Below are 23299 nucleotides of genomic sequence, written 5' to 3'. Positions count from 1 at the left end.
GAACTAATTGTGTAGAAAATGACACGAAAGCAGTGATTCGTTTGTTGTCAGCGAATGCAAGCATCGATAAGAGTACTTTGGGTAAGACAAACACATAAATGTTTCTCGAAAGGCACTGGAAGTGTGGACTACTGTCATTTTGAATCCGAGTAGATTGAACAGTAAAGAAAATTCAAGCACATGCTTTGCTCGCACTTGTACGTCCTCTATGTTTGTGGTGAGAAAAAGAGAAAAAATTAGAAAAGAAAAGGCGCACCAAGTTGCTCATCTGCGACTTGTGGACTCCAAGGACAATCAAAGGCGCGTATATAAAACCTGCCATCGTGATGTCCACTACGCACCCAGGTTCTGTTTGGATCTCCTGACGTCGCATTGGACTGCCGAAGTTGCTCTCACGCTATTCAGGCATCTACCACATCTTGCACCAACTGACTGACGTCATGTACGAAATCACTTTTACTCACCTCACCATCACTCAACCTCGTACTAACAGATTGCATGTTAGGCGGCTCAATCCATATCACTCTACTGCTTTTTCATCGGCTTACACCGAGTCAGTCTTCCAGCCACCGGGAACTCATGTGGCGGGCTGAAGAGGACGTTCAACATGACTGGAAAAAGCACCATTTTGACAGACGCTACAAGCTTGGCGTCATCGTGTCAGCCACTGAATCGATTTTTAACAAAGGAATCACCAACAAAAAGACTTCACCCCGCGGTGCGTTCAGGATAAAATAACTATACATGCCACAACTCGGCGATGTCTTAAGAAAGGAAAGCAGGATAATGCACAAAGCGCCGATGAGAAGAATAGGACAGGTGCCCTGTCCTTGACGAACAGGCTTTGTTGTAGTACCTTTTTTTTCGCAAATTACATGTATAAAAGCACAAGAGAATGTTTCAATGGCGGACTCTTTCATTGGAAAGTTTAGATCAGTGCTGGAAAATTCAGCTTCATTTCTTACTAGGAGAAATCTAAAAGGTATAATTGACGAACGCCTTAAATGCGAGCCAGCCCGTTCGAGCTCTTCTTACACGTGCAAACAAATTTTGTTCAACAATTGTCAAGGAGCACTTTATTTTAAGAGCTCTCTGGTCAAGCTAGGGACGTCTTGGAGAATCGCAGCGTTTTGAAAAATTCACCCACTTGCCTTCTTTTCAAAGTTCATAGAAGAGTAATAGAGGTACTCTATGGCTAGTGAAGAGTGCACAAAAAGCGATTTCTCTAGTACGCTTTCAATTGCGGAAATGCGCAACTGAATTCTACAGTGTGGTTGGTCATAGATTAAAACGCGACGTCTCTCAGTTCTACACTGTAGGAAGTGTGAAAAACGAAAATCTGCCGTTTAGAATATCAATGGGATCAGAATAGGCTGAATATTTGCATATAATTAAATCTAAACAGGAAATATTAAGGAATACAGTAACAAACTCCGATGGTTGAATTTTTCGATAGTGAAGAAGGTAGTGCTTAGCACTTTAAAAGCGCGAGCTCAGAATGAGAGCTGGTGAAACTGCACGAATGCCTCTGATGATCCGTTGAAGGTGTGTATAGCCAATCATCGGTGCATGTATAGACCGTAGCATATAATTTGCTACAGACTGGTTGATAACTTCTGCGAATATAATAATGATTAGTGTCGCCTTTGATTTTATTATGTGAGCCTCGGCTTTAACGCCATTATTTTTATCGGGAGTCACAACTACAGAGTCGTGAAGAAAAGCGTTAAAAAGTATGACAATATGTGGTGCCAAGGCTGGAGTCTCATTTGCACTTTCGGCTGTGATGCCTGCAGTCTGCGAGAGGTGAAGTACAGGAAAATTCGTCTACCGTACCTGGGGTGCGCATTAAAATTATGCCCCTGTTGGGTACGAAATATTTCGACACACAACAATGTCATGGGTTTGACAACTGAAACCACCGTATTCGATTAGTTTAGGAGGATATTTTTAAAGATCAGGTGGATTTTTTCACACGATCACGTCTATCCGAATGCAATAACTAACAGATTCCTTACACATTCACTTACTACTAGAATGCGAACGCCAGCTTCTCTTTCTGCTCCGCCGATGCTCAAACAATAAACAAAAAGTTGAAGAAACTGGCAATCTCGTGCTTTTTTATTAACTACTTGACGCAATGCGAACTAAAAAGCCTGAAAGCTCTACAGAAGAATAACAGTTCCTAGAAGTGAAAAGTTTTTTCTTGGTTTCATTCTTGGAAACATGAGGTAATAGATTTTCCCTGCAACTGAGCTACGCGCAAACGTCTTCATCAATATGTACCTTCTGTCGGGAAAGTATGTGGCACTACTAATAAGAATTTTTTTTTATATTGTGCAGTGTTCGTGTCATTGTTGGTTGCTCCACGTGACGCGAATGGCGTGTGCATGTGTTCCTAGCACTACCCACGTGTGTCTGCGTTGTATAGTAAAGTATAACGTCTGCACGCATTGAAGCCATCAGCACCTGTACGATACATATGCCGCCCTCGCTGTTTGATCAGTTATGGTCACTTGAATGCGAGCTAGGGTGTTTTCAGCTCAACAATGTCAATAAAGGGCCTGGTTGCACTTTTCAAAGAGAAACAGGAAGTCGCAAGCAGTGCTTCGTTGTTTTCAGCTTAGTGAAACGTGTTTGCAGCCGCGTACCAGATTTCGCAGAGCACGTGTCGATTGCTTCGCTTGACATCATTAATCAGGGTTGCCACGCTTCATGATTGTATCTTGGTTTAAAGCCTGTAATACTTTGAAATTTTAATATTGGTATTGCGCCCCGCCGCGGTGGTCTAGTGGCTAAGGTACTCGGCTGCTGACCCGCAGGGCGCGGGTTCGAATCCCGGCTGCGGTGGCTGCATTTCCGATGGAGGCGGAAATGTTGTAGGCCCGTGTACTCAGATTTGGGTGCACGTTAAAGAACCCCAGGTGGTCTAAATTTCGGGAGCCCTCCACTACGGCGTCTCTCATAATCATATAGTGGTTTTGGGACGTTAAACCCCACATATCAATCAATCAATCAATCAATATTGGTATTGCGGCGCTGCTTCGTTTTATGACTTTGTCGTTTGAGAGGTTGTGTAAAAAACAAAGGTAAGGGTTAAAGAACTTTTCCCTGCGACCGGACTTGCTTAGGTATACTTCCTGTTCGTCCACTATGCTCCGGTCCACTGAGCTCATCGTTTTCTTTTTAATTTCGCACTTCAAAATTAAGAAGTATGAAGCTAATGTAGTACTTGGTTCGTTTTATGCGCGGTGCTATTTCAGTTCGACTCAATGCGGATGCCTTCTATACGCGTCTGGACTTTGCTGCTTTTCGCACAAACGGGACGCGGATACATTAGTGCACCGTAGCCGCACCTGGTGTAAACATTCATTTCCAGAAGTTTCGCGTCTTTTCCCAAAGTTCTGTTCTTGGAGTTCCCCCGGTGGTTCTTGACTGGAATCGTAACCTTTCGCCACAGCTTGACGACTGAGCCTCGGTGCTGGTTGTGTCAGTTTTGTTTGTTTTCTTGGCTTTTTTTGTTTGACTTTACGTCTTGTATACTGATGTGTACGGCACCACGCGTGTCTAATATTAGAACTCGCCTGGCTGGCACAACGTGGCTTTTGTTCTTCCACTGTTTGGTGTTTATTTATTCCTCTGTTTTCGTCAGTCATGAAAGTTTCTGCGACAGCACACCCAACTTAGGTCATTCAATTGCAAAAACTAAAAAGTGGTAACGGATTGTTCGAGATTTCTCCCTCTCTTGCAAACATTCTGTCGCAGTTCACAGAAAGTATATTTCTCATATTGCGGCAGCTATACAGCAAAACTTCAGCGATTTGTTTTTTATAATACCTTATCAAGGACATATGGATGCACTATGGAATGCAAAGTTCAAGATGGTAACCACGCATTCTTTCAGACAGTGGCAGTTTACCAGTAATACGGTGCTTTTTAATGATATGTTAAAATTATTCATGATTCTTATATAAAACATTTTGTTTGTGTGCAAATTAGATACATTAATGTAACGTGACTTCAAGGCAAAAGTTAATATTACGAAACATTATTATATTAATATTATTATTATTATTATTATTATTATTATTATTATTATTATTATTATTATTATTATTATTATTATTATTATTATTATTATTATTATTATTATTATTATTATTATTATTATTATTATTATTATTTAGTGCGAGTTCTTTTTTATGTGATTCGTTCATTGAGATCGTTGTGCTCCCTGCAATTCACATCAGAAGCAAGCACCGCAACGTGACTTTCACGCATTAGATACGTCCCGTCACACTCGTTACTATGCACGAGGATTACATAGGGAAAAACACGTGACATGGACGTGGTCATAAAGAAACAAGTAGTATCTCTGTGGATAGCCACGTCCCAGTCACGTATTATTCGCGTTATAAGCCTTTCGTATAAAAAGCCCTAACTATACCAATCATTCACACTTCTAAATCCAGTAAATAGATACAAAAAAAAGAACGCCTGGGAATGGCAAGATACGGAACATGTTTGATGGCTCGCGGGAAGGCGATCCGCGAAAGTTAATGGTAACCCTAGATTCCGCGAATCCCGGTTACAAACCTTTTTCCGGAACCGCTTCGCCTCATATGTCAAAAGGACGTTTCGTGCTGTATTTCTAATCTCTCTTTGCGCCGGCCTAAGCCCCACTGGGCGTAGCACGTACGTGAGAGACAGGGCAGCGGATAGTTTGCCAACAGCCTTCTGCTCTTCCCATGTTGTCATACTAAAGATGGCTTAGGTCTACGGCAAATAAAGAGAACCCCAATATTTAACGAGACTAAGTTATATCTCGCAAGTCATGTCTGCTGGCTGGTCTTATTCTTTTTTTTTCTAACATACAGCATTCCTCCAAATGTGCATGAATATATTGGTAGCCGTCAGATTACATACTCTGAACAACGATATAGCCATATTGCTTCACAATTTTTGGTTTTTGTGTGGAAGGCCTTAAAAGAACATTATAATTTATTTTATTTACCCGAGAATAGACGGTAATGCGGGAAAGAATATTTGGATTTCTGTATATGTTCTACCCTCATGTTAAATCTTTTCGTGACAGCTAAGTCTCATACTCTGTCTTGGCCGTAAATCATATTTCCACCAGCGCAACACCATACCGCAACCGAGTAAAAAAAGTAATATACTAAATTCGTAACAAGAATGAAATTTCATTTATGGGATAGTTGCCTATTCTGGGCACAAGGAGGTTACGATTGCGTTTCTCCTTGCTCCATTAGCTTTACTGAGACTACCGGTGGATGCATAAATGATTGAGGATAATAGTAAGCTTAGGAAATCACAGTCTCTCCAGTTTTCTTAAACTGATCATCATCATCAGCCTGAACACGCGCACTGCGAAGCAAAAGCCTCTCCCATGTTTCGCCAATCAGCACAATCGTATGCTTTCTGCTGCCACGTTACACTTGCAAAGTCTTTAATCTCATTTGCACGCTTCACTTTGTGCCTCCCTCTGGCGAGCTTGCATTGTCTAAGAATCCAGTCCGTTATTCTTAACGAATATCACGCTTCTTCGCTCCATTTTCTCTATATGCGTACTTATTAACGCGATAGCATCGAAGAGCTCATTTGGCGAAAATTGCGGCGTCGGCGTCATTGGTTGTGAGCGAAAAGTTATCATTTTCGCCTTACCGAAAAATCGAGCATCATTGCGTGACCGAAAAATCGAGAAATGCAAATAAAACAAATTATAACAAATTCTGTGGCTGGAGAGGCACAAACCCAGATTGTTTACATGGAAAGTGGGTGTTCTACCAGACAGCCACTCCTCTATTTCAAAATACTGGCCGAACATTTGGCAGACCCCACGTACCCACGTACCTGGCAATCGACGTTTTGCGAGGCATTCGAATTGATGGTGACCGTGTTGCAATTTTTTATTGAGCGACACTTCATGAAATGATGCTAAATATATGTACAAATGTAGCACGCACAAACATATGTTGAAGAGTTGCAGATGTTTATATAACCACTTGTTTGCACTTGCGCAACGATGCCCACCGGAACATGCGCATTAGCAACACCAGAAGCTGATATGAAGCGCTGATGCTCGCGAGAATTCTGACCCTGCACATTGCTATATAAATCAACCTCAGCGCATGTCAACTAGCCACAAGTGACGTTAACTCGACGTGAAGGCTGTGTCAAAAGAGTACATACGTAATGTTTATAAAACTGGGTAGGCAGCACTGCAGACCTGGCGTTCCTCTGGGGTAAAATGCTTTATTGCCGCGCAGAATGCTTGGGTTCAATCCTAGCTGGGACTATGACATTTTTTCTTTGCATTCGTCGGGTCAATGCTACCAATGTCCGGTATTTCTTAACGCTCGCGCGTTAAAATTGCCCATGTGTGTTCTCGCCATTCCTGAGTAGATACTAAGTGTCAATCACCTGTGGCACATACCCACATACCACTGGCACATACCCACCCGTGATTATGCGCCACTGTCTGGTGGGAAATGTTTGACAACGTACGCGACGAGATTGTAACATTATTCACGTCACCAGCGCGTCATATTCATCAAACCATCTTACCCCCACCCCCCATGTTGATTTTGGTTCACGCCAAGTCAAGGGCGTGACTACGAGAGCACCCAAACGTAAGCGGATGAATAGATAGATAGATAGATAGATAGATAGATAGATAGATAGATAGATAGATAGATAGATAGATAGATAGATAGATAGATAGATAGATAGATAGATAGATAGATAGATACGATCAAAGTCACTGAAGATCGCTAAGAAATGCTTCGCATTTAATACCTTGCTCTGCTTGAAATGGCTTGAAATGCAGTTAAAGTAACTCGTAGTTTACAAACACACAAGTTTTGTATACATGCTTCGCAATACAACATGAAATATTGCCGAATCACTGCGTCGTACAGGCGTACATTGCCATCGGGCGTCAGAACATAGGATTATTATTATGACTTCATAGTTTAGGGCTACTCACCCACTACAAAAGGCACCCACGCTACTGCCGTGAGTGCATTACAAGTTTGAAAAGATTCTATACACTGTTTTGATGTTATACACTAGGAACCGAATATTGGTATGGTGTTCAACTCATGAAAGAAATGCTATCTATCTATCTATCTATCTATCTATCTATCTATCTATCTATCTATCTATCTATCTATCTATCTATCTATCTATCTATCTATCTATCTATCTATCTATCTATCTATCTATCTATCTGTCCATCTATCTATCTATCTATCTATCTATCTGTTCATCTATCTATCTATCTATCTATCTATCTATCTATCTATCTATCTATCTATCTATCTATCTATCTATCTATCTGTCCATCTATCTATCTATCCATATATCTGTCCATCTATCTATCTATCCATATATCTGTCCATCTATCTATCTGTCTATCTATCTGTCTATCTATCTATCTATCTATCTATCTATCTATCTATCTATCTATCTATCTATCTATCTATCTATCTATCTATCTATCTATCTATCTATCTGCCTACAACATTTAGCTCTTCTGGCTGTTTCGATAATGGCATCGATACCAAAATTGGTATGAAATAACATGACTGCATGACGAGCATAAGTGACTAGTAGTAACATGAAAATCATGACAGGTATGTCATGAATGCTATGATTTACAAGTCGTGGCCTTGCTACTCTTGCGGTAGTTTCGTTCACATGGCATATTGCAAAACGGGTATAGTATGGCATGACTGCATGGCAAACATAAGTGACATGCCTTAACGTGGAACTCATGACATGCATGCCATGTAAGTGAAGACCACATGCCACGCTCATGGTGCACACACGGTCGTACGCTTGCTTCACGTATACCAAACCTGGTACTACGTGGCGTGAATGGATGAAGTATGACTGGTACAAACATGATACTCATGACATGCGTGTGATGTAAGAACATGACTACCTACCTCGTAGCCATTCCGCTAGATTTATAAATACCAAATTTGGTATTACGTGACGTGAATGGATGACAAAGGTAAGCGACAAGGCAAACATGATAATCATTACATGCATCTCACGTAAAACATGACTACATGGCATTCCCATAGTGGTCTTTCGGTCAATTTGCTAATAACGAATTCGGTGTTACGTGGCGTGAATGGATGACGAACACAAATGCCTAGCGCAACTATGATAATCATGACACGGAAGTCATGTTTGGCATACTTTACGTCTGCCTCGTAATGTTATGCTCATTGTAAAGTGACATATATCAACCTTTATAACTCTTGCTTCGCATATTATCGATTCTCACTGTACGTGAAATCTGCCAATTTTTTCCTCCTGATTTCGACTAAGATGTTCTTAACAGACAGTTGTTTGTAGACCTATTTCACTGTCTGCTTGTCTTTTATTATAAGCCTATCATTTTCATTCCTACGGCTCTCTGTGTCATCTTGAATTTATACTCAATCATTTATTTGGGTAGCTAGGTCTCTGCTCCATATAGGGGAATACTAGCTGGTACGATACACTCATAACTTTCTGTTCGTGGTGGTCATGTACTCTTTGTTGACGTAAAATACCCCAACAGAAATGCTATGACACTTTCTGCCAAATATGCTATACTCTATTCTTATTACTCTAGTTACTTCAGTCTCACAGCTCGTATGTACACTCACTTCTTGGCCCAAGTACACGTATTCATTTGAAACTTTTAGTGTTTCGTTAACTATCCCAGAGCATTGTCCTCTTCAGAGATTGTTGAACCTTACGTTACTTTGCTGCATATTACACTTACTATTCCACTTTCATGTTGCAATCAGTAATCAAGCATTGCACTTCCCCCTCCCTCCCCCAGTTATTAAGCTATTCAGTATCACCAGCTGATCCCAGTTTACTGAGGTATTCTTCCTTAACTCTGAAAGTTTGTGCTCCCCCAGTAGCTTAAGGATGCAAGAGGGAAGGCAGGGTTCTTCTGAAGGAAAGTGTGCTATTAGACGCACTAGATTGTTCGTAGACTGCACAGGTGGTACTCAGTGCGTGATACCCTTGCCCTGCAATAGCTTCTATATACACAGGGCAGACAGAGAGGTGTCTCAACGTCCGCTTGAGAGCTTGATAATTTTTGTGTCAAGCGGACCCTATCCAAAAGCCAACCTGCTGATATCTTTCCAAACGACACTACTTTATTGACTCGACCGAATGGTCACGCTTCTACATAGAAGTTCCAAATGATCATTGAGCGGTTGAAGCATTTACGCGAAATTTGTGTGGCGCTGCGGATACTTACTTTGGCCTTCATGTCACCTAAATTTAAATAATATAAATTCACTCAAAATTTAAGTATGCCTCTTGATGTTATCGAAATGTTTCACTAATTTATTAGTCAGTGTGAATGCATATTTAGCTTTTAAGTTGTTGAGCAGTGAAACTGCGGAGCAAGTATGTAGAGAGACAGCTCGATGAAGAAAAACACGTTGCTGTTGTCGAGAGGACGTGCAGTTGGCAAAACTCAATAGGCGAAAAAAAAGGCAATGAATACTTCCCAAACTCTTGTATACTGCTTTAAAGCATACCGATTAGATTATGTTTTTTAATCACGTGTAAGTGCACACTGTGAACGAGAGGACACTTTGTCGTTGCTTCCACTTTTGTTGCTCAATGGGCATGAAGGTTTGGGAGTTGTGGGATTCTCTGTTGACTCGACAGACATAAACTCGAGGGGCCCTCTAAAGAACCCGTGTGGCAGCTTCACAATTGAGTCACAATTAGACTATCAGTTAATGGCCTTCAAAGCACCCGTGTGACATGGGTGCTTATAACTCTTTGAAGGACGCGCCTGCTTCGCACTTTGCCCTCTATTGCCGACAGTGCGACCACACACCTGTGCTTAGATAAACCGCTTTAGTGACTAGACACAACAGCCAGCGTACTGTGGAAACCTTGGAGAAGTTTGAAATGATAAAAAGGAAAGAGACCTGCGGGAGCTGCCTTTCGAGTGCCCGATAAATCAGAAAGTGGCTTTGATAGAACGTGCGCCGTTGATCATCTACGCGTACTAATTTGCTGTGTTTCTTTGCCATCTTTGAGAAAGTGTGGTTTTCGTAATAATCTCGTTTCCTACAGATATACATCTTTGGTGTTTTTCTAATGAATAATCACTCATTGGGGAAAGCGCCTGTATCATCGTTTCTATTTCTCGTCTGTGTTCTGTTTGCACTGGCCGTCATCAGTGGACCTCCTGTAAACACTCGGTGAATATATAGTATTACATGCATACTTATACAAATCACAGCCTTAAAATGCTGATGCTTCTTCAAGACATTTTGTGGTTTTACGCGCCGAAACCATAGTAATATTATAAGGAACGGTGATACAAGTACAGTGTTATTGTAAGGACAAAATTCTGGCCCTGTTCCTATTCACTGACAATGCGCAGCAGATGGCCCTTTACAACTTCGTTTCCATCGACATTGCAACCCCCGAAACTAGAACCGAACCCGCAATCTTAGGGTCAGCATGCCGAGCTGCGTTAACTAATAAGCCGTCACAGTGTCTGCTTTTTCTGCGAGGTTCTCGAAACAGCGGGTCTCGATCAAGAGGTGCCGCATTCAGAACCACCGCACACCGCCACATCTTGAGCGTGTCGTTGTTAAGTGCCAACTGTCTGGAGACGCTATACTTAGAATATAGCCTATACCCGAGAGCAGTTCCCATTTAGCCACCGCTCTGCATGCCAAGCCACGACGCCTACTCTGTTTGTTGACCCTATGAAGCGCCACCCGGGCGGCGTGCTTTGCGGTAATAATTTTTCTTCAATGTCCGCCCTCGTTACAAACTTGGAAAGACGCCACGGGTACACTTTCTCTCAGATACTTTAGCTTCACTTTCTGACTGGAAAGTGTAATAATGCGTACGAACATTCTTACTCGTCTATTAAAACGTACACGCTTCATTTCGACAGCCGAATCTTGTTACTGCTGGCCCTAGCACAATGTGGTACTCTTGCTTCCATACTAAGCATGTCCGGCTGAGCCCTTGCGGTTTTTTGATCATTCATGAAAGATACTTGAACAATATTAGTCGATGACTCTTGCTTAAACGAAATTATAATAAATGCATATAATACTGCAGCATTTACAGTAAACTGTCAGTATAACCAATGAAAATAACCAAGTTCACTGAAACATGGCTTCAACCTGAGATCATGAGATCATTGTGGCACCTGGCGGCGCATATCTGAACCACGCGCTTCTTCGTGGTCTCTGAGATCAGCATAGTCAAACTGGTACAAAATCAATGGTTCTGGTCTGCTGACTCCGACCGCCATTGTATGGCTCGAGATGGTACACGTTGTGTTCGTGGTAAGATACGAAACAATAGCAGAGTTCAATGTGGTGATATCAACGCTGTCGTTCAAGTAATGACACATTACAGCTTTTTTTTTTCCACAAAGAGAGAGAGAGGGAACAGCATATGTTCAGCGTTAGATTCGAAGATGTTTTTAACAGTCCCGCGTTGACAATATGCCACGTAATGCGATCCTGACTACACGACGTTGGTATTTTCCGCCATGGCAGTCTTAGGGTACTCGACTGCTGACCCGCAAGTCACGGGATCGAATTTCGGTATACCGGTGGCCGCATTATCCACGGAAGCGAAAATGCTTGAGACCATTCACATAGATTTAGGTTCTCGTTAAAGAACCCCAAGTAGTCGAAATTTCCGGAGCCTCCCACCTCGGCGTCTCTCATAATGGTATCGCGGTGTTAGAACGTTAAACCCCAACAATAATATTACTATACCACGTTGGTATTTCCCGGAAATGTTGTAGGCCCATGCGTTCAGATTTGAGTGCACGTTAAAGAACCCCAGGTGGTCGAAATTTACGCAGCCCTCCCCTACGGGGTCTCTCATAATCATATGGCAGTTTTTGGGACGTTAAACCCAACATATTAATCAATCAATCACGTTGGTATTTCAGCCGAAATAAGTTTTATATTGTTGACAAAGGCAAATTCACGAAATAACGATTATTATTACGAGGTAAGCTTGTTTTTATCAAGTCTTATACAACTCCTCTCGTAGGAATTTTGAGCACAGCCTTACTCTTTCCCCGTTTTCGAACAAATGATCTTTTCGCATGAATGTCCGCCGCTTTGGTACAGTGTTTACGGTGCTCAGCAGATGATTCGAAGGTCGTGGGCTTGACCCTTGTCGTGGCGTTCACATTTCAACGGAGGCTAAATGCTAGAAGGCCGTGTACTGTACACCGACAATGCGGGTTAAGAACACGAGATGGCTGAAATCACCGGAACTCACATATATTTTTATGTTCTATTTTAATCAATTACATTCTATTTCTGTGAACCCTTAATGACACTCGAACGTTATGGCGTTCAGGCTTTGAAGTAGAAATATGCTGCTTTGGACAGCTGTGATGGCTCAAGCTGAACAAAATAAAATAAAAACTTTTGCCTCTACAATCCGAACTGATTACTTATAGTTAATATAATTCCTTACTATATACAGTCAAGTGGGAGCCACGTGTTCACCTGCCAATACCACCAATGGAGCAACAAGGGAAAAAAAAAACGTGGCTCGACTAGCGCAATCGAGTGCACCTTTAGGAGCGATATTACACAGTCGTGTGTGCGCGCCACTAAATCCCTCTATACGCGGCAGCCGCGTTCTAACAACGTACCAGTCGGATTTCCGCCCATCATGACCTCTTAACTCATTACGCTTCTCTTCATCCCTCGTCGCAACTGTCCCCACCACCTAACCGTGAACAGCCTGCGTAGGTGTGGAAGCCCTACTTACAAACTCTTCGCCCTCACCCTCTGAACAACCGCTAATGCATTAGAGTTGTAGAGTCGCTTTAGCCCACGGGTGCGAAAGGCTCCATCAACACACACCAAGCTTTCAGGCGCGTCGGTTGTTGTGCTCTCGCTAATGAACCTTTTGGGGCGGTTCAATTTGCCTAGCGGCAAAGCGAAGCGACCTTTGAAAACACTGTGAGTGCTGGGGCAAATTGTCTAATATACCATTGTGGCTAAAAAAATTTAAAATTGAGGGGAATAAGTGAGATGATGGGTGATTTATAAAGATGTTGAATTTTCTGCTTGTGTGTTTTTTACGGGTTCTTTCTTTTCTCTCTTTATATGACTGACTTATCATTGTATCCCACTTCACATATAGCTGAAGGCTTGTGTCATGTGACCATCATGAGAAAAGCTGTGTTGATTGTTCTCGCTTACAGTTGTACAGCCACAAAGTGCAAGTTTTTTGGCATTTCAAATTTTTTTCATTTTTTTCCACAGCTTCCTTTAATATTGTTCAACATCTCTTATGACTTATTTTGTAACAATAAACGTTTATTTTCTCCCTCCCCCTCCCCCCTCCTGACATCTTCTCGGGTAGAAAAGCCATGTTAAAAAGGAAGTGATTTGCCATGGTTATTCCCAATGGGCTCGAGTTAGTCTTCTGCCCGATCCACTCAAGTAAATCGCATTTTACAGGGACGCGTGTGCTGTCGTGATGTTCGGACAGAATCAAACTTGCCAATAGAGCGCTCAGTTGACCGCTTCAGTCACCTTTTTTTTTTCGGAAATGTGTAAAAATTGAAGTCGTAATGATACCAAACTTTGTTCGGCTGCAGGTTAGGTCGTTGCGCTATGATTCAAGGATACACAAAAGCTTGTAGCTAACGCGAGGCAGAAGCTGCGGGCAACCACAGCGTCCACACAGACGCACCGAGACGTTCTAGACAAATGTTCTTTCGTCGGGACATTAATGCGCGCGATGCCACACCCTGGCACGCTGACTCGTTTAGGTTACGATTCTTCACTGTTCGAAAACCCTCTCGGTGGCTTCTGCTGTAAGGTACAGGCCATGTGTGGGTCATAATCTGACACACTGACTAGCCGCAGCCACCGACGGGACGAAACAACCCAACACATCCAAAATATGTAGGCAATGAGAGCGTTACGGCAGTACTTCGGCACTCCATTGGTACGAGATTCTGTATTCTGCATGACCACGTGAGGGTGACGTGCGCTTTGTTCACCTGCAGCTACATTAAGCCAACACATGTACTTTTTGTATTTGCTTCAACACGAACATGTCCGCTTGTTTATCCCGCGCTCAAGAAATAGGAAATAAGAATAGAAATATGAGAGGAAGTAGGTAGGTGGGGAGAAAGAAGAAGAGGACCAGAATCGTTATTCACCGGGTGCACACAGTAACACTTGACGCACGCTGTGCCTCCAAGGAGTATAGTACATATTCACACATTGAACATGCAACCTCATTAACATTATGCCGAAGCGGCTAATTATAACAAAAGAAGGTGCAGGTCCGAATAGCAGAGTTTCGCAACAGGACCCAGGTCGTGAACTTAGCAACGCGTGTCCTTTTAGTATACAGGGGTCTTACGCGAACGTTTCCTGAATTTTCGATGCGAGGGCATTCCGCAGGGACTCGAATGTAACCCCGACGAATGGCTCAGTGCTTCTTCGCCCACCAAATGCAGCCAACTTTGTGCGCGGAGCCACCAAGGCAGCGCGTTTACGAATCGCTAATTGGATTCAGTACGCACACGAACCGGCCTTGCCACCAGGCGTTTGCCACAGCCCTTGTCCTCCACCTCGCTGAGCCCTGGCGGAAGCCGGTGTCCCCGGATTCCGTCGCATAAGCCTCTTTAACTCGTTCGCTGTGCGGCGTGTGAAATTCGTCCAACGTGTGTACGGCTGCACCAGAGCAATGAAACGAGGTTCTAGAAGCCGCTTTCATTCAGACACATTCCTGCCGAGTTATGTCACGCAAACGAGGTGTCTCGTCTATTTCGGTGACTAGCAATGTCTATCAGCGAAATTCTGGGTTATAATTATTTTGTTTCATTGAGAGGGATCTCTGTTTGCACGAGTTTTTTTTTTTCAGAATCATTAATCAAGGAGAGTTTTCATGCATGAAGGAAGAAGGAAAAGAACGAACAGCAGGGAGGTCAACCAGATGCAAATCAGTTTGCTACCCTGCACTGGGAGAAGGAATAAGTGGTTAAAATAAACAGAAAAAAGTAGGTACTATCAGGGTACATCTGAGCTTGCCAATGACATGTTCGTGCATGTGATCGCTAACACAGTCAATTTAAAAATAGCATGAGTAGTGCCTGCTACGAGTCATACCGTGGTTTGAGAATTCGCTCTACTGAAAATAGTTCATCGTCTTTTTTTTTTGTCCAGCGTATTTAGAATAGCTTTGCACTCCCTCGCAAAACGATCACATAAACAGCCCTGCCCTCTATAATACACTGCACTGCCTGTCCTTGGGAGTGGCCTTCACGAAAGCTTACACTTTTCACATAAGAATGGCAGACGCCTTCAGATATCGCCTGCTCAAATAACCAAACAGTAGAACATGTTTCTTCTCGCATCTTCTAATAGAGCGAGGAATAAAAATGATGCTCTCGAAGTGGCACAGAGGTAATACTACGATAAATCTTACCCCCCCCCCCCTTTTTTTTTTGCCCAGTACAGAATGCTGCTAAGATCAAACTTTACGTCGACAGGAAACGAAATGATTCAGAAAGACGCCATGGGTAGTTGCCATTTCCAAATATAGTTTTTGAAATTTGCAGACTCGCCTTTCTTGCGTTATAACTCCCCCGGTTCACTCGAGCTATACGACGAAGTCAATAGTCGTAAAAAGGTATCGTAAATCAACTTCGGTTGATCAAAATGTCTGGGATATTGTTTTTTTAGATGCGAACCGTCTTAAGACGGCCTTTGGTCCATCTCTCCTTCCTACAGCGTCCACAACCCCACTGAGCATGCGCATCCACCTCCCTATCTCTCCTCTCCTACACACCCCCGTTCTCTCCCGAGTCGGCGGTGAAGGCAACGAAACGCTTCCTCAGTATACACGATCACTTCATAGCCGTTGATTGTCGGCCTTGCAGCGTTTCTCCTTTCCGCGAGACAGAGCACATATGCTTTGGTTAGCACGGAACCACGTTCGATGTCTCTGGCTTGTGCTTTGAGGTAGAGACACTGTATATGCAACCTTTAGATAGCAGAGTCGCGCATTTGTTTTCCAACGCCGCTAGCGAACGTACACTGCGGAGAAGCTGTTGAACTGGCCGCACCGCGGGAAGTGGTTGCCGTCCACCTGGAATCTACCAAGTGACCTTCGTGCGCAAGAACAGTCACCTGCAAAAACAGAGCGTGGCTCCGGTGCGTAACTATGGTTGCTAACCAGGCAAAATGCTGGGCCAATGCGCTACTCTACTGCGGTAGCATATACTTTCAGGAACGGACTGTTTAGCAGTGTTATAGTCATGTTCACCGGCAGCGTTGGTCACCGGCCGCATTCACGGCAGTGGTCATCAGCATCGAACGATAACAACCGGCAGCGTTTGTCAGGTAGAGTTTGTGAATGTTGGCGCACAACATACAGACGGGTCCACTGTTGAAGGGAACACCTGCGGGAGCAGCATGTTTAGATTTCACTATTTTACAGAATCATAGCGGCTTAGATATGCGTAAGACTACTGGTGGTTGAAAGTTCCGACTCCTCTTGACAGACGATTGACTTGCGTAAAGAATGTTTCTTAATCCACTTCCTCTTAGAGGGCCAAGAATATTGATAATATGCATTCGAGTGTTCCCTTTAACAGTGGACCATACTGTATTCGAGTTTCTGTGGGTGTCGTTCACCAGCTCCCCGCTGCTTCGCATCTACACATGGTTCCTTTTAGTTGGAGATGGCGCAATTTTTTTTATTCGAATAAACTTGCGCATCATGTCAGTTTACATAATACCGACAACCTGATGGATCTAACTGCTTTATTAGACCATTAGTGAGATTTGAACAGTGTTTTTTTAACTGCAGCACAATAGCTATTCAATCAATGAAAAGGAATTAAAGCGGGCGAAAACGCGATGGGATCCATGCTCACTACTTGCTCAATCGAAAGCCGTGGTTTCGGATCCCACCGACGGAATAGGAGCTTTTTTTCTTAACTTCAATAGAGAGACAGATGATGTATTAGAAAGCAGAGAAGTCAGCTGCTACTCTGCACAGGCAAAGAGGGGCAGGAAACAGGAACTTGTTTCTGTGCCCATCGTCACCATTCATTCTCCACTTCAGTTTCTTGCGAGCAAATGCCTCGATTCGTTGAAGCAAAAGTAACAGTGCCACCGCAAGGGTCAAACAATGAATGCGGAACCATTGAGTCTGAATGTTATACAATGTAACACTACCAACCAACTCCTACAGGATCTGATTTCGCGTAACTTTACAAAACGCTGGCATAAGGAAATGCGGCCACATCAGAGAAGAAAGCGGTTTTCCTGCTGTTAGTCGCTACACCGATAACCTACCGGAGAGGGCTGATCTCCTCTAGATATATTACGATGATAACGGCCGCGAGAAAATTACGCTCTGTAGGCCAAAGAACGTATTTAGCCCCTTAGGCATTCAGACCCACTTCTTCCCCTCCCACCCCCTATACCGACCCACACATCTATGCACCATTTGCACGAGACGAAGGACAGGTGCATGAATGCTGAAGATTGGGTGAGTTGGCGAAGCATCACAAATCTTTGTCTCATCAATCCTCTTAGTAAATCATGTCATCATGTCAAGCAGCGCTGCTTTGCAGCTCAAGCTGAAAGGCTTTTGAGTGCTGGGTACCCAGCTATCCTACTGGCATCTATAGCTGAAAAGCTATTAAAACAGATAAAGAAAGGCTGCAACTCCGAGGCTCAGTCGGAATCTAACGACCGAAAAAGACCCATAGTTTTACCCTACGTGCATGACATTTCCCACCGGCTAAAAAAGATAGGGGAGAAAAGCAGCGTCAAAGTGGTGTTTTCAGCGCCGGATAAGTTAGAGTGGCTTTGCAAAGCAGTCAATCCTCTCAAATCACGTACCACTGTTTGCTCAACCAAGCACAAAACTCGGTTTCTACCGTGTGAAGCGGGTGTTGTTTACTCGATTCCACTCTCATGTGGTAAGAGGTATATCGGCCAAACGGGGCGCTGCCTTAATGAAAGGCTAAAAGAGCACCATTATAATGTTCACAAAGCAATCCAGGGCCACATTGGAATTCACTGCCGCGATTGTGGATGTTCCCCCATGTTTGATCAATGTGAAGTGGTAAAAAAGCACCCGTCACAATTGACTCGGGAAATTATAGAAGCGCATTGTATAGCAAGAGCTGGCATCACGTGTATTAGCGCCCCTTCTTTGGTTTTATCTGAACATGAAGTGGCCTTCCTTAATCAGGAAAACCGTCTATGAATCTGTGGTATGTGACGGTGTGATGTTGTGTGTAATCTTGTCGTTGCGTTAGGGTGTTTTTGTATGCTTGCGCTGGTCTACATATTTGATGCAGTTTGACAATAAAGCTCAGTTGGAAGTTAGCGCTCTGTCCTCTTGTGTCGGTCTGCTCGGCCGTTTCTTCTTCCCCGTAATGCGCTATACCAGTTCAAGAAGGAGAGGTGGATAGTTTCTTCTTCAAGAGCCATCGACGGCAGCCTTCGCACATGGTCCGATGTTATCATCGATGGCTTTCTTGTGACGGAGATGGCCAGCTCGTTTCGCATCTGTTTAAGCTAGACTCACACGCGAGAGTTAAATCCCACTGCTCCGCGGACCGAATAGTCACGTGATTAATTTCATCCAGCTCAGCAGTGGAGACGTCGCATGCACACAGCCGGAGCTACGCTCGCGCAATCCTCGTGCATAATCTCGACTCCTGTGCTTGTTCAGGGCGCTTATGTGGTCATTCAGGCCACACGCTGTGAATGAAAACCCCCAGTCTACCACCAGAAACCACTCGCCTCTTCCACTCTCACACGAAACACATTCGGTCGTTGCCGCAAAACTAACACATGTGGAGCCGGCAGCTTGCTTCATAGCCACGCCAATTCTACCGATGTTGACAGATTTGGCGCTGAATCTTTTCTATAGAGAGCAGACGACCGTCAAACGGAGGAATCGGAATAGCAGCGACACGTTTCCATACGTCACGCGAGCGGAAGAGAGCGGATGAAGTGAGGACGGCGCGCTCCGATGACGCGCATGTCACGTGATCCGCGGTACGCTGCGAAAATTCCTCCTCCGTTCCCTCGTGTGAATCCACCTTTAAGCGGTGTTTGTCAGCAGCAGTCGCACGCTTTACTCGTGCATCGGGTGGCAGTGGTAGTGGGAAACATTATTAATATATTTACAGTGAGAGGTATGAATGGGGCGAGTCTGAAAAGCCCGCCCTTCGCAAACACTAGGATTGAGGTTATCGATTCATGCTTGATGCGGAACATGACTACGATGGCAATAAGCAACAGATAGTGTTTTATAATTATTTGAAATGGCAATAAAAATAAATACCTTCCCCATCACACAGTTGGTTCTGTGAATGACATTAGTATTGCATTGGTTCGAAACTGTGGTCGGCGCGTCTAAACACCGCCTAGCCTCGTTTTTTTTTTCGTTTACAATGCATATAAAAGGCCTTCCCTGCAGAAAAATCTCGTTATGGGGAACGTCCAGTGAGAGATTTTCGACATGCGTATTTTGAAGATGCCAGGCGCGTGAGTGAGGGGGCGTGATCGATCGCACTTTGCCTGCTGTTGCCGCGAAAGCGAGGGATCGATAGAATAAACATGAATACGTCGGTGACCTCGAATGAGTGAGATCTCAAGTATGGCATAAATTTTGAAATGTCTATGAAATTATGATGCAGACCCCCCTTTTTTTTATAGCAGCGCACATGCGCTTCTATTTAAAACTAATAGCGCGGGCATACGCTTTTTTAGAACATAAGGTCATACATGAAGTAAACATGCGTCTTTGTATATTGATGGCGTGGCGCAAAAACACTGTTTAAAGGCAGTCCCAGCTATGGGGTAGCTTGCGGTATAGACGCCAACAGAGGAGGGTAAATTCGTTCTTAGACGTGCTTTTCGTTAAGCAAACAGAGATGTGAATTAATGTGTAGAGGAGAAAAGAAATTAAATAAAAACGCATTTACGTTGCCTATAATTCCACAAATCGCAGCAATACTAAATCCACGTGACATATTGCGCCCATTGAGCATTATGAGAAGCCATTTCGCAGCAATACCCGGTCACAGTGGCAAATAATTTAGCGCCATTTCGAATGAATGCGCCTGCGCCCACAGGTTGTCCCTTCGACGGTGCGCTACGACTCGTGAATAGGTGGTGCACTTTGCATCTGATGCTAACAATTATGGCTCCCTAAAACACATATTCAATATTCCTGGCAATGTTTCTTAAGTGAGCGCATGATATAGCGATACGCTGGCTTTAATATGAACCCTAAGTAAACAAATCGGCGTAGCAATCGCACGACGTGTATTGGACGTGCACGTGGAGGCTGGGGCTGGAAACTGGCTGAGAGCGAGAATATAAAAATGTCATTTGTCGCATAGTAACTTTTGATGCGCATAATATTCCTTGCAACAAAACAATAGTTAAAGATGCCATAAGCTGGGCTTCGTTTAACAAATTGCTTATTCTCAAGCCGCTGCTACACAGATGCAACAGACACTCTGTTGCAGTGAATCGAGTTTGACGAACTTCACTGTGAATGAGTGTCTTATTAAGCGTTCTGAGAAGTTTTGCTAAACGTTCCTGCGTGACAGCATGTGCGTGACACTAGCGGTGAAGTGCACTGCCTCAAAGCGCACTTAAGTTGCCCTTTAATACAGGAGTATAAAAGAGCATCACGTACTCAGACCGCTCTAAAAGAGTTGGCTGTCGGGCGAGTGGGTGTTTTGACCCGGAATACATCAAGCACAACTAAACAGGATACACAGGAAGAAACAGACCTGTGTGTCTTATTAAGTTCTCACGATGGTTTCAACGTCAGACCACTTTCTCTGCATACAGCGTAAACGCGTGATCACATTTCTGTTTGCTGAACGGCGCACACCTGATATGCTCACGCCTTGCCTTTTTCGAAAGCATATAAAAACGTATTTTCGAAATAACGTTTGTGGTTAAAGAATAAAGAGAAAGCAGCGTGGAATCACATAGAGAGAGCAGAAAGAAAATACAGGTTTGGTATTTGACAGGGGTTTATAATCGCAATGGAGATAACATGAAGTATTGTATTGCAATTCATGCCTATTTTTCAAGTATTGGTACTCATACCTGATGCCCAACTCGCAATTTCCTTCTTACGCTTATACCTCAGATCAGAAATACGTGTCACGCTAAGGTTCGGCGTAATGCTAGGTTACGCATCGGTGTGCCGCTTGTGGTCGCAGTATACGGGTGAAGTTTAGGCGCGCAGAACCACGTTATTGTGTTCACGTCAACTTCAAAGGAGAAGGTAAAGCACGCTGGCCACAAAAAAAAAAACAGCTGCGATTTCTTCGCATGAAATCTTCGTCAATGACATGGCCGTTTAACTTTGAATGCAAACGCTTGTAGACAACTCCATGACTGCACACTGCAGCCTGTGTTTTTGGAGCGCAAATCATTAGGAACGTTCTCTGCTGACAAACATTCTGTGGATCAACAATGTAAAAACGTTAAGGTCTGTTTTCAGCAGCACCGGCTGCCGAATACTACAGTCATTTGCCTAACTTACAGGATCTATATAAACTTACAATTAAACCTATTGTGTGCATATTTCCCCTAATAAACATAACTTTCATGTGTGTGTTGCTTAAATAGGAGTTATGAATGAATGGCTTACCATTCTCTCATAGTATAGACCATGGTTGCCTGAATGGTACGAATTTTTTTTATTAATATAAAAACAAACCATCACAGCAACGTCAAGAATAACCAAAACCACTGGGAGAGTTGATGTAACTTCACAAACCGCAAATCTTTGTTTATCTGCAGGCCTGTAGTCAAAAATACCACACCGGTCACTTTTGCTCTTTAAAAAAAAAACGGAAGTCTGAGCTCATACTTTAGCCCGGTCCCGGACTAATGGAGCACCAAGAAGCGTCGCTGGTCAACGGGACACGTCAAGACAAAAAAAAAAAGAAAGACTGTGCAAATTATAAAAAGATGGAAAACAAAGCACGCGACCAACTAAAGCAACAATGCTAGCCAGCAAACAATAAATATGAAACATCTTGGAAGATTTCACCGTGAAATCAAAGCCAGACAACTGAATAAACAGTAAGAAGTGCTCAGTAGAGTGGTGCATTTAGGTGAATTCAGTGAGGCAGCGAGGGCACCCATTTTTCACATATGGCCTCCAGGTGGTTCTATGCCGGTTTCTGATAACGATAAGTGCTTCAAGAAGAAGAAGCCGCAGCAAAACGGCACCAAGAACTTCAATGGCCCATGCGTGAAAGGCTGACGATAAAAGCTTTCTCTATGCTGTCTGGAAAAGTTCGGAATAGGAGCCATTCACTATGATCAACATGACCGTCTTTGCCAGTTTCAAGTAGCAAACGTTAGCTGGAAGCCATGAAGATGACCGTATATAAGAATAAATAAGATGAAAGCGACAGGCAGAGAAAAGCATGGGAGCACTATAAAGCTGAATCATCGCGAAAATACTCTGACCTGCGTGAAAAAAAAGGACCTGGGGGCCCCACTTAAAAATAAACAAAAGTTCAGTAAGACCTTAGAGCTCTCGCTTTTGCGATTGCGTCGGGAAACCGCCCATGGAGTGGTGTATTGCAAAAGCGAAGTGCAAGCCTATGAAAGCCTCTGGCTTTATGACGTTCGCTTCATGTGCAGGTGACGCTCTCGTAATAGGAGTGTTCAGGTAGATCATTCTTCTGCGACCACTTACATTCTTGCTTTTGTTACGAAAGAGATGTTTGACCACAATTATGAATGGTTATGCTGACATCATAGCATAGAAAACGGTCTCAACAGTAGAATCTATAGCTAAAGGACGGAGGTAAAAAAAAGCAATTCAGAGGGTCCCTTATGCATACGCTTTGGTCAATTCGGAAGCAAAAAGAAGACTAGCCGGGTGGCACAGGGTGGTCTTTGATTGTTTTCTGGAACAAGATGAATTTAATTCATCATCATCGTGCTCTTATTTTTCTATTCTGAGTCAGTGTATTGTCTTCGTTTGTGTTTATTTGTTTTTTATTTCATTACAATTGTTCTGGCATTTCATAAAACTCGCGTACAGAGCAAAAACGGACTGCCTTTCTGTTTGGCTGGCCTCCGTTTCAGTTTGCACGTCGTGTAGGTTGAAGGAAAACAGAACACAAAACATGGATATACAATAATTATATGCAAGGAATATTACTAGGTATTCCAATGCCAATAGATAGCGC

The 23299-nt window shown here is 43.3% G+C and overlaps 1 protein-coding gene across 1 annotated transcript in view; it reads left to right on the top strand.

Annotated features, from left to right (window-relative positions):
* Window positions 1-23299, top strand: part of LOC142806528 (calcitonin gene-related peptide type 1 receptor-like) — a 205627-nt gene that overhangs the window by 76351 nt on the left and 105977 nt on the right. The window lies entirely within an intron of this gene.

This window comes from Rhipicephalus microplus, chromosome 1, assembly GCF_043290135.1.
Source record: "Rhipicephalus microplus isolate Deutch F79 chromosome 1, USDA_Rmic, whole genome shotgun sequence".
Classification (NCBI taxonomy): domain Eukaryota; kingdom Metazoa; phylum Arthropoda; class Arachnida; order Ixodida; family Ixodidae; genus Rhipicephalus; species Rhipicephalus microplus.
This window is presented reverse-complemented; position numbering and strand designations above follow the sequence as displayed.